The sequence below is a fragment of the Coccinella septempunctata genome, chromosome 1, assembly GCF_907165205.1.
Source record: "Coccinella septempunctata chromosome 1, icCocSept1.1, whole genome shotgun sequence".
Classification (NCBI taxonomy): Eukaryota; Metazoa; Arthropoda; class Insecta; order Coleoptera; family Coccinellidae; genus Coccinella; species Coccinella septempunctata.
In genome coordinates, this window is record NC_058189.1 from 49,048,212 (window position 1) to 49,061,338 (window position 13,127).

The following is a 13,127-nucleotide window of genomic DNA, read 5'->3' on the forward strand; positions in this document are numbered from 1 at the left end:
TTCTCATAACTTTTTTGTCTTTGAAGTTACAAATCTGTTACTTGAACCTTCTACAGGCACTTTTTTACGTAGAATCCACTGATGAGCTCAAAATATTTTTTCATTCCGAATCATTAGGTTTGCATTTTTTTTAAATGCAAACTTTTATTGAATTTGTTGTTTTTGCATTGGAAAAAAATCTTTTGCCAGTAGATTCTACGTATAAAACTGCCTAAGAAGGTTCAAGTTTCAGATCTGTAACTTCAAAGACAAAAAAGTTATGAGAACTTTTCGGAATCGTCGAAATCTCGATTTTTGTTTATAACTCGAAATCTAAAAATGATAGGCCGATTCGCTTTTCAAATTTGGATTAGTCATGAAAAAAGAGCTCGAGAATGTGTCATCCTGCTAAAATTCTCGAGATCCTCTCAGTAGATAACGAATTTTGCCCACCCTGTAGGTACTTCATTTGAAATACTTTAGGGGAGACTACCGAACATAATTTGTGAGCTATCAGGCGACCCTGGGTAGTTATTTGTTATGCACCTCTACACACCTACATTTTATTTTTAATTTTGGTAGAAGCAACCAGAACTAAGACCACAACGAATATCGTGGATAAAATGCACGATTTAGTGATATCATTTCTCAATTGAAATTTGTCACATACTCCCATGTCTCAAAACGTGACGAGCGACGTTTGGTCATGACAAAGATTATAGAGTTAACCTAGAGTTAACTCTATAATCTTTGGGTCATGACTTATGACCTAGGAGCAGTCCGGGAGACTTGCTCAGATAGGAGACTTGAACCACCCCAAATATTTCAATACAAAGTTCGCGCTAAAGGTATCGTAAATAGCTTGCGACATACTCGTAACAAGGTACAACTAGTGGCGGCTCCATTTTGGCCGCCATCCGAACAGTTCGGAAATGAGTGGGTTGAACGTGATTTTGTTGTTAGGAAGTAAGAAATTGAATAATTTTTGTTTGTAACACTGTCTGAAAAGTTTAATAGGTGCGTGATTTTATTTAGTTTTATTGCTTTCATTGATTAATATTGTTTTACAAACGATGAACCTTTTTAATAATATTTGTAAAAGTTTCAAGAAAACATATCTGTTGAAAAGACTAAAAGGGAGTGCGGAAGACTTGTCGGGAGATATAATCAGTGGTCCAAGTTTCCCGCACTGAGTGAGGTTGACTCTTGACAAGAGCAATCGATGGTCGTTGGAAATTGTTTTCTTTCAATGTTTTTCCTGAGAAACAAACTTATGGTCAAGTCTCTCTCTCCACCTTTTGAACTCTCGCATGGGTTAAGAAGACATGAGCCAATTTTCGGTTAGTAAAAAAAGAATTGCTGTCATGATATCTTCACGCAAAAAAAATGAGTTGCTACCATTTAAAGATACAACTCAAGTGGCTTCAGAGTGAAAAGGGGTTCAACTCTCCCGGACTCCCCATACATAGTATGCACCATTATTTGACTATACCGGCCTTTACACACTTATTTTTCATAAACCCAACGCGAAACCAGATCATATTGGGAACAGCGTCATCATGCAAATGAAGCTATTCAATTCCATCAGAATTCACGAGCAGGGACAAATATACTGCAACATTTTCGGTCGTGTTCGATAATATAGTCGTTGTGAATGAATTTACTTGTAGGCGACAGCCATAGATTGCTACACGTGTTATCAGAGCTGTATTCATTATTTCCTCCTACGCGTATTGGATACAATAAGTTCATTGGTATAGGAGAGACTATTCATTTCAGCTTGCTGATCGGCTTAACAAACTGTTCAAAACAATTTATTAAAAACCGCCTTAAAAATATTCGCATTTACAAAGCCGGTATTCGTCCGAATGGTCTTTTCTAGATTTCCGTAGGTACTCATTATTTTATTTCATTGACTGAATTTTTCCGATTTCATCATAATCTGCTGATTGTGATTGACATCATGATAATAGACTTTTCAAAAGCCCACATTCAGAAAGTTCGGATGTTCCATAAAACTTGAGAATAATAATAACTGAAAATTTCGAAATTCCATCATATTTATTAGTATGAAGCGACAAAAAGAATGTTTCGTCCTCTGCGATGTTGCAATAATTTATAAAAACTCTGTACAGGGTGGGCAAAATTGGTGATACCTGAACTACAACTTCTTAACCCAACGAGATAGAGGAAAATGAATGTACCATTGTCGTCTTTTTTCGTGAAACTATTATTAGTTTCATCATTTCATCATTAGTTTTCGAGGTATAGGCCAAAATTGAAATTTGGGCGATTTCAACTTTGATCATTATCTCCGTTCCTGATTGAGCTAGGAAGTTGAAATGAAAACATTATACAGACACTTTTTTGATAACAATCCAGTGGCGTACTATGATTTTTTCCAACAGGTATATTTGCTGAGCTACAACATGAAGTGCATAGTGTTTTTTCTTATGGAAACAGTCGTTTAAAATGGCTCCATTTTTTTCCGTTTCTAAATTATATCATACATCATACATCGCCCTTAGATTCGTTCATATATTATGAAAAATATAGTTTATATGTGAATTTCAAATGATTGAGTATTAAGTAGGCTGAATCACACAATAATATTTCTCTACACATGGTTTAATTATTATCATTTAGCTTTTGAATACTTGATTCAATCCTCCATGGTTTGATCTCGGTTTAGAACAACTGTCAGTTATTAGAATTCGAAATCATTATTGGCGGCATTGTGGAAATATTCGAAAACTACGAGATTTGTGATTTCTTGAATAATAAATCTATAATTCAGCTTACATAATACTCTTCATATTAAATTTAACATAAATACAAACCGTAGTTTTCATAATATCTAAACGAATCTGAGGGCGATGTAGATGTATGTCATTTTAAACGACTGTTTCCATAAGAAAAAACACAACTTCATGTTGAAGCTCAGCAAATATACCTGTTGGAAAAAATCATAGTACGTCACTGGATTGCTATCAAGAACGTGTCTGTATAATGTTTTCATTTCAACATCCTAGCTCAAACAGGAACGGAGATAATGATCAAAGTTGAAATCGCCCTAATTTCAATTTTGGCCTATAACTCGAAAACAAAAAAAGATAGAGGATAGCAGTTGATGGCATCATTAGTTTCTCGAAAAAAGACGACATGAATGGTACATTCATTTTCCCCCTATCCCGTTGGGTTAAAAAGTTGTAGTTCAGGTATTACCAATTTTGCCCACCCTGTACATAGCACTTATATAAAGGGGTTAGGGGCAGTCAGAGATGTGAATATACAAGTATTCCAAATAATAAGTATTCAATACATTTTAAATAATATAATATATAAGTACCAATATAAAATCATATTATGTTTTAAATTGATTTGAACAAGATTTGAATGAAAAACCATTAAATTGATATGACGTTATAGCCATATTTGTTGAGGTCTGTTACATAAGCTTTGCTTGGCGCTCGCCATTATAACTAGTTCATATACAGGGTTCCCAAAGTGTGTGATCTATTAGACGTTTACGGAGTACGGATCATAGGATAATTCTGAAACTTTGGAAACTATGGTTTACGATTCTGATCTATCTGACTAAAATATTTTCAATGTTGCGACGTTGCCGCTTATATCAGCAAATACTACAAATTTTGTTATTTCAGATGGACACCCTATCTATTATAACTTTTTTCGCTTCTCTATCTCTTTTTGAGTATTTTTGTCCAGTACATCGCTATCCCTATTATTGATACTTTCAGAAATATTGAAGGTTTTTCTCAAAATAGTATGATTTCAAATCCTAGGGAACTGTCGGATCAATTCGACCCAAATCTTGAAACTGTACACGGTGGGCAAAATTGGTGATACCTGAACTACAACTTTTTAACCCAACGAGATAGAGGAAAATGAATGTGCCATTCATGTCGTCTTTTTTCGAGAAACTAATAATGCCATCAACTGCATTCCTCTATCTTCTTTTGTTTTTGAGTTATAGGCCAAAATTAAAATTTGGGCGATTTCAACTTTGGTCATTATCTCTGTTTCTGTTTGTGCTAGGATGTTGAAATGAAGACATTATACAGACACTTTTTTGACATCAATCCAGTGGCGTATGATTTTTTCCTACAGGTTTAGTTGCTGAGCTATAATATAATGTTGTGTTTTTTCTTATGAAAACAGTAGTTTAAAATGAATGAGAATCGCCATTTTTTTACCGTTTCAGAAATATATTATACATGACCCTCAGTCTTTCTAAGTCATTTTAAACTACTGTTTTCATAAGAAAAAAGTACATTTTTATGTTATAGCTCAGCAAATATACCTGTTGGAAAAAATCATAGTACTCCACTGGATTGCTATCAAGAAAGTGTCTGTATAAAGTTTTCATTTCAACATCCGAGCTCAAACAGAAACGGAGATAATGACCAAAGTTGAAATCGACCAAATTTGAATTTTTGCTTATAACTCGAAAACAAAGGAAGATAGAGGAAAGCAGTTGATGGCATTATTAGTTTCTCGAAAAATTACGACCGTAATGTGCCATGCATTTTCCTCTATCTCGTTGGATTGAAAAAGTTGTAATTCAGGTATCACCAATTTTGCCCATCCTGTACATAGTTTTCGAATTGAGATGCACATGTTGAATTTCAGTTATTCGAGAGTTCTGATAGGAATAGAGATTTCAGTGGTCAATTCGACAAAGTTTGATATCAATTTCTCAAAAACTGTTTGATCAATTCGTGCCAAATCTCGAAACTATAACTATACATAGTTTTCGAATTATGATGCATAATATATGTTGAATTTCAGTTCGTTGCTTCTGATAGAAATGGAGATCTCTGTAGTCGATTCGACAAATTATGACCTTCCTTTTTGATTTTCATTTTACTTCACTTGTTTCTATTCTTTTACAGTTGTGTTTTTTTTTTCGTTACTTTTAAGTTAGAGTTGATAGGTTATAAATGTACCTCAACCCTTTAACTTGGTTTAATAATAATAATAATTCCTAAGGAACTGTCGGATCAATTCGATCCATATCTTGAAACTGTACATAGTTTTCGAATTGAGATGCACATTTTGAATTTCAGTTCCATAGTTCTGAGAGTAAAGAGATCTCAGTGGTCGATTCGACAAATTAGGATTTCAATTCCTAAGGAACTGTCGGATCAATTCGACCCATATCTTGAAACTGTAAATAGTTTTCGAATTGAGATGCAATTGTTGAATTTCAATTCGATACTCCTGATAGGAATGGAGATTTCAGTATCCGATTCGACAAAGCATGTTATCAATTTCGGAAGAACTATTGGATCAATCCGAGCCAAATCTTGAAAATATACACATTTTTCGTATTGAGATGCAAATGTTGAATTTCAGTTCGATAGTTCTGATAGTAATAGAGATTTCAGTGGTCAATTCGACAAAGTGTGATGTCAATTTCTCAAAAACTGCTTGATCAATTCGTGCAAAATCTTGAAACTATAACTATACATAGTTTTCGAATTGTGATGCATATGTTGAATTTCAGTTCGTTGCTTCTGATAGAAATGGAGATTAAATCTCCATGGTCTGGTCGATTCGACAAAGTATGTTTCGATTCCTAAGAAACTGTTGGATCAATTCGACCCAAATCTTGAAACAATTCGATACTTCTGATAGGAATAGAGATTTCAGTGGTCAATTCGACAAAGTATGAGATCAATTTCCAAGGAACTGTTGGATCAATTCTTGTTTTCGGTTTGAGATGCATATGCTGAATTGGAGTTCGATGCTTCTGCTAGTAATGGAGAAGAAGATCAAGGAATTTTTCGAAAATATTTCCTTTCCTGTACCGCTAATCGTTTTTGTAGTCCTTATGAATGTTGTAGATAATAAAATTCTATACAACTTTTGTCCGAAGAAATTTCACATACCTATACTTCATTCAGATTTATTTTAGCAGTCGGTTGGCCATGAAATAATTTTCTCAAGTTTTTGTAACTAGAACGAAGTTAGGTTGGCACTCATGAAATGTCGTTAATGTCATAACGCCGTTGCCACAACTAATATCAATTAATATTACGAAAAAGCCGAAATTGATTGAAAAAAGAGACAGGGTTTCAGAAAGTGCTAGAATTCAGGTCCGCTCATTCAAATATAATAGTTATACCCTGATATTCTAAAATCCAGAATACGTCAGACGGTAGCGAATATATTCAAAATGTAAGAGAATTTATATAATGTTTCATCTGAATCTAAACGACTTATATTTCAGCTGAATATTTCCACAATCAGAAAGATTGTGAATGAAGAGGATGACAAAGAATTTCCTTCTATTGGGAGACCCAAAAAAGTGGTGGCATTCGAGAATTTTATGTTTGAGTGAATTAATGCGAAAAGTTTACTACAGGATTTTCGATGAATGTCATCGCAGAATAAGTTCCCGAAAGTTGATTTTTTTATTTTTCATTTGACTTGTCCTTCACATTGTGAATGTTCAAGGTACCATTAAATACCTAATTATTATTATTATATCAATGTATTAAGTTGAATAGCCACAAATACGCGCAAGTTGCCCAGTTACTTGTTTATTCAAGTGAAATTTTTCTTCAATTGTAGATTTCAAAAATATTAAACCGAAGATGAAATGCATATGTTGCAGTGGTTGGGAATGGGTATCTCCCGAAGGAATTAACAGATAATTACAAGAATGATAAATTCTTCAACAAAAATCATCTTGCATCAATATAAGTAAAAGGAATTAAAGGAAGTTTCAAGTCAAGATGAACTTCACCTTTGAACAAAAATTTCACATGAATAAACAATAAGCAGGACAACTGGCACGTATTTGTGGCTGTTCATCTTAATGCATTGATATAATAATAATAATTAGGTATTTATTGGTACCTTAAGACATTACAGGACAGGTCAAATGAAAAATAGAAAAATCAAATCACAATCTTTCTGAATGTGGAAATTTCAGCTGAAATATAAGTCGTTTAGATTCAGATGAAATATTATATAAATTCTCTTACATTGAATATGTTCGCTACCGTCTGTCGTATTGTGAATTTTAGAATATCAGTGTATAACCATTTGAATGAGCGGACCTGAATTCTAAATAGCACTTCCTGAAATCCTGTCTCTTTTTTCACTCTCTTTCGTAATAAAAATTGATATAAGTTGTGGCAACAGCGTTATGACATTAACGACATTTCATGAGTGCCAACCTTACTCCGTTTTAGTTACAAAAACTTGAGAAAATAATTTCATGGCCAACCGACTGCTAAAATAAATGTGAATACAGTATATATCTTAATCTGACACGGCCGAGTATGTACAATGTTAATTTTGTTTTTTACTATTAGAACAGGCTGTCCTAAACAATTCCCCCTATATACAGATCTAATTTTTGGTTGAGGTAGAGAGCCCAAGATATCTCACCGTATATTAATCTGACATATATAATATGTGGGAATATCATACAAAAAAGGATCCTTTATTATTCATACTTGGCAAGAGAATACACTGAACCACAATATGAACCACCCCTCACAACAGATAAGCAGTTGTTATCCGATGTTACGTCGAAATTAATAATTCCCTCTATATACCTGAAATTTCCAAACCTCTCCTTTTCAGCACCTGCTCCAAAGCTTATGAAATTTTCACGTATCTTTCCAGGGGGAATTCGTTCTCACAAATTTATTCCTTGCAAAAATAGCACGCCCCTCTGAGTACACATAAATGTCATGTACTATATACATCTGAGTTCAATCGATCGAGAGCCGTCTTTCGCCAACAAATGGCACGTTCCTATTCACGAGCAGATAGATATAAATGTAGCATCTCTCATATTTCTGCTTCTGGCCTGATTTATCACGCGTCAAGAATGGAAAAATGCCAATATTTGCAATGGATTTCCCATTTTCTTTGAAAGGTGAATTTTGAATGACGGATTTCTAGAGTCACATCGAACTTTTTTATAACCACTCTGGTAAAATGACATTTCGTTCTTGTGAAGTCGACACCACTGGCAGAATAAGGTTCCAGTCAGCAGTATTTTCTATCTATATTAATAAAAGAGGATCTATGGTTTACTTCAAAATGCTTTATTGTTCAAACGATCGCACCAAATTGGACAATTCTTTTTTTGTTGTGTTTATTATTGTTAGGGCAAGGTTTATATAACAAAATATTCCCAAAAAAAATTGTACAGAACAGAAAAAAAGGCATTCCTTTTTTTTACGACCAATAGAGCAATCACGATGAGTTAGTTATTATTATCTACCCTAGAAATAATTTAAATGGCAAAACTAGGTTTGCCGGGTCAGCTAGTTTTTCATAAACAAAATACAAATATGTATTTGGTATCTGTTTTTCAATAACCTCTTACAAATGTAATTTGTAGGGGGAGTCCGGGAGTCTGATCAGGTAGGAGACTTGAACCACCTCAAATATTTCAATTCCAATTTCGCTATAACGGTATCGTAAATAGCTTGTGACATACTCGTAACAAGGCACTAGTGGCGGCTCCATTTTGGCCGCCATCAGAACAGTTCGGGAATGAGGGGGTTGAACGTGATTTTGTTGTTAGGAAGTAAGAAATTGAATAATTTTTGTTTGTTACATTGTCTGAAAAGTTTAATAGGTGCGTGGTGTTATTTAGGTTTATTGCTTTCATTGAACAATATTGTTTCACAAACGATGAGCCTATTTTAATAACAGTTGTAAAAGTTTCAAGAAAATATCTGGGAGTGCGGGAGACTTGACCCATGCTCTGGTCGGGAGACCTAATCAGTGGTCCAAGTTTCCCGCACTGAGCTTGGATAATAGATTGCTTCAAAAAAAAAATTGAATAATAAAAATAAATAAATAAAAAATATGAAGGGGTTCAAAAAAGTAAAAAACATCTCAGAAATAAGAATGACTCTGAAATAGAAAATATGTATTTCATACGCTGATACATGTGATGATGAAAACCTTGACATAGACAATGATTGGTCATTGGAAATTGTTTTCTTTCAATGTTTTTCATGATAAACCTATGGTCAAGTCTCTCTCTCCCCCTGTTCAACTCTCCCATGAGTTAGGGAGACATGAGCAAATTTTCGGTTCCTAAAAAATTTTTGACCCAAAAAATAAAGATTTTCGGAATCCAGCTTATTTTCTAGGGTGGAAGCCTTGCCAACGCTGATTATAGAAGTCCCAATTGGATCAGACGAATATAACAGTAGATATCGCAGCTCGAAATTCGCAATTTTTGAAAAATGTCATGTAAACGATGAAAATCTGAACGAAAGGTACACGAAATTACTTGGAATAAATTCGGCGTATTCGAAAACCTATATTTGAATACCAAACTTTCGGATGTCTAGTAATGTTTACGAGAAAATAGATTTTTTTTTTTTTTAGTAGTGGAATTAATGTCTGTGAATTAAATATCAATAAATAAGTTTAGGGCATGCAGAATTTTCAGAATTCAATAATTGTCTGCATGCCGTAAACTTATTTATTGATATAGAATTTTTTGTTTTTCAACTTTTCATTTTCGAGTTCAGTTTAAAGGGTTTTGTGGAGAGCAAAACTCTATATTGAAACATGAACTGTTTGATTTTTCAGATTCTACAGAACAAATACAATGCACACTAGGTATATCCTAGGACGATAGTAAAAAAACCTGATTTCAGACATATGTGTAAATATGTTACCCCATTCCATTCTCATTTTTGACCTAGAAGATCGAAATATTCGAAATCGAGTTTTTGTGCTGAGGTGGAAGCCTTGGCAACGCCGATTATAGGAGCAGAAATCCCAATTGGACCAGACGAATATTACAGGAGATATCGCAGATTAAAATTTGCATTTTTTGAAAAATGCCATTTCAACGATGGAAATCTAATCGAAGGGAGATAGGATCACAAAATTGTTTGGAATAGATTCAGCGTATTCGAAAACCCATATTTGCACACCAAACTTTCGAATATCGAACATCAGTGTTCACGAGAAAAAAGAATTTTTTGTTTTTCTTCTTTTTATTTTCGAATTCATTTTGAAGGGATATCTTGAGAGCAATTCTCTATTGAAGTATAAACTATTTGGTTTTCCCCAATCTACAAAACTACTTCTATGCATTCTATATACTAGGACATGAAAAACCTAATTTTTGAACAGAGGTGCAAATAGGTCATTCAAGGGACGTCGAATCCCTTGCTCATTTCTTACCCAAAAAATCGATGTTTTCGAAAACGAGTTTTTGTTGGTACTATAGTGAAAGCCCAGAAACCCCAATAGTATCTTGTATCAGACGAACATAACAGGAGATCGCAAATTGAAATTTGCAATTTTGAAAAATGCCATTTCAACGATGAAAATCTAAATATATAAGTATACCTACAGGGTGTTTCCAAATTAGACGTGAACATTGGAGGAGGTGTTAGTATCACTCATTTCCGAGATATTTGAGTTCTTGTGTTTTTCAAAAAATTTCTCACCTTACTTCATTTTTCGTCAATTTTTTCTACGTTGATCAAGTTTGATTTTAATTTTGGATTATTCTCATCATAAAAAGATATGAAAAGGTATGAAAAAGGCAGAACTATCCTGTATTAGACGTTGAAAAAGAATTAGTGGGAAATAAAGAAGGAATTAGGCAAGTTTTTGAAATAATTTTTTCAAACATAAATTTTGGAATTTGAAAGTTCCAGGCAAATTGATATTAGTAATTGATTTTTCTTTTTTTCATAAACCAACTTTTAAATCATACTAATTCATTTTCAACATCTAATACAGGATAGTTTTGCTTTTTTCATACATAGAGTCATTCGGGGCAACTGTGCGCACTTTTGCCTTTCAAGCCATACCCTGTTCCAAATGTTGAAGCTAGGAAAATTAAAACATATTCATAAGATAGAGAATTTTCGAATCTATAAGAAAACATCAAAAAGCCAACAAACAAAAACGTTTTCTTTCCGCAAAAAAGAATTTAATAGAGAAAGTCGGAGTGCGTTCACATGCCCCGTATTGCGGGTAAGTGTGCGCACCCTTACGGGGTAAGTGAACGCAGTGCTTAGTGAACCACGCAATCAAAACAAATTACAAAATAATGTCATCAAAATGTTACAATATTAGAGAAATGCTGTTTATTGTCAATACAGAAGCGCCTTTTTACAAGCAGTGCATTATTGTTCGTGCCACAATACTTGGTAAACACAACACTTGATACATTCCCCTGTTGGTGGCTCTTCATATTTTTCTGAACAAATAGGACAATATAGATCGAGTCTTAACCAAGAAAATCAACAATGTCATAATTTATTCCTCACTGAACTAATGCCCATATAATGAATGTATGCGCACACTTACCCGCGCACACTTTCCCCAGTAAGCCAAAATTTGAATTGACGTTCTTACAGAGTTGAGCAGCTAAGAGAACCTAAAATTTTTTATTATATATTCAGATTAATATGCTCATGATCGAATAAAATATTGTTTAACACTGAGGGACTCGGAACTTGGGCCTTGCAGAATGTGCAGAGATGCTAAAAATTAACAAGAAAACTAGTGAATTTGATTGATTGCAAATAAAAAGTTAAAGAAACGTGGCACGGCGCACTCCTATAAAAAACTAATATGGCGATTCTGCGCCCTTGCTTCACCCAAATGAACCCCTCTTTCATACATTGCATAGTCGAGATATACGCACTGCGCATACTTACCCACTGCGCTCAGTTACCCCGAATGACTCTATCTATCATATCTTTTTCTGATGAAAATAATCCAAAATTATAATCGAACTTGGTCAAAGCAGAAAAAATTGACGAAAAATTAAGTAAGGTGAGAAATTCTTTGAAAAACACAAGAACTCAAATATCTCGGAAAATGTTGATTTTTGGTTATCAATAAACTCAAAAAATCAAAAAAAAAAAATAAACTCAAACGACAGCAAATGAGTGATACTAACACATCCTCCAATGTTCACACCCTGTATATATTTGTACTCGTCCGACTATTCCAAGTCAATTTTTTTGAACTCTCATTTCATTTAAAACTATTTATTATTCCCTCGCTATGGCAGGACAACGTCTGCTGGGTCAGCTTGTAATAAATAATTTACAAACACCAAACACCTCCCTCAATCATATATGTTAGTTGTTAGTTTTTTGTTTGATTCGATGATTGTTTGAATCCAATATAAAGAACAAACAACTTCAGACTCGCAAACCTTAGAAAAAATTTAACTATATCAATCGTTACTCTCGTAAAAATAATCACTTCACTCTGTAAAGAGAACAATTTATTAATTGGAATTGGAAGCGTTTGAAGACGAAACAAGGTTGCTCGTTATCGAAGAAGCTCAATCATCGAAAAGACGGTTAATTGAAGAGACACGGTACCGAGAATCCATCATTCACTTCGCTCCATTAGATGGCCCAGACTGAAAGGTATCGTTGGCGGCACAATATACAATCAAATTATTCATTTTCCCACCAGGTAAATCTATAGAACAATTTCAAAGGTGAAACATTGCCATTAGAACCCCATCTTTGATCAGTAATTTACGGTTTACCTAGTTGAAAATCAACATTATGAAACTGATAGACTCAAGCTCTCCCCTTTGAAATATGTTCATAGAAAAACTGCATTCTTTTTATAGTGTTTCAAGGCCATGGTAGAAATCAAGCTGAAAAAAGGAATCAAGGCCCGTTGTAGAACAGAGGCGGATGGGACCACCGGGAGCATTTAGACCAGTGAACTCTAAAAGAACTCTTTTAGAGTTAGTTCACTGATTTAGACATTCCGTACATATAAACTGCTCTATATGAGTTAGGGATATTGACTTAAATTGCAAAAAAAATATAGTTAAAATAAGATTTTTGTGATAAAAATTCATATTAATATGATTTCAAGTTGCAAATTAATTTTAGCCTGTAGGTCTGCAGCGTATACAGGGCGGTTAAGAAAAATCGAGTAAAATAACGAAATTGTATTCCCAGAGAATTCAAGCATTTTAAAACTATCAATACAATGTATGGCCTCCACGGGCATCAATAACAGCTTGACATCTTCTTTGCATACTACACACGAGGTTGTTGAGCATTTCTTGAGGAATTTGGTACCATAAACGGGGCAGAAACTCTCTCAGATCATTTAATGATTCTGGGGTA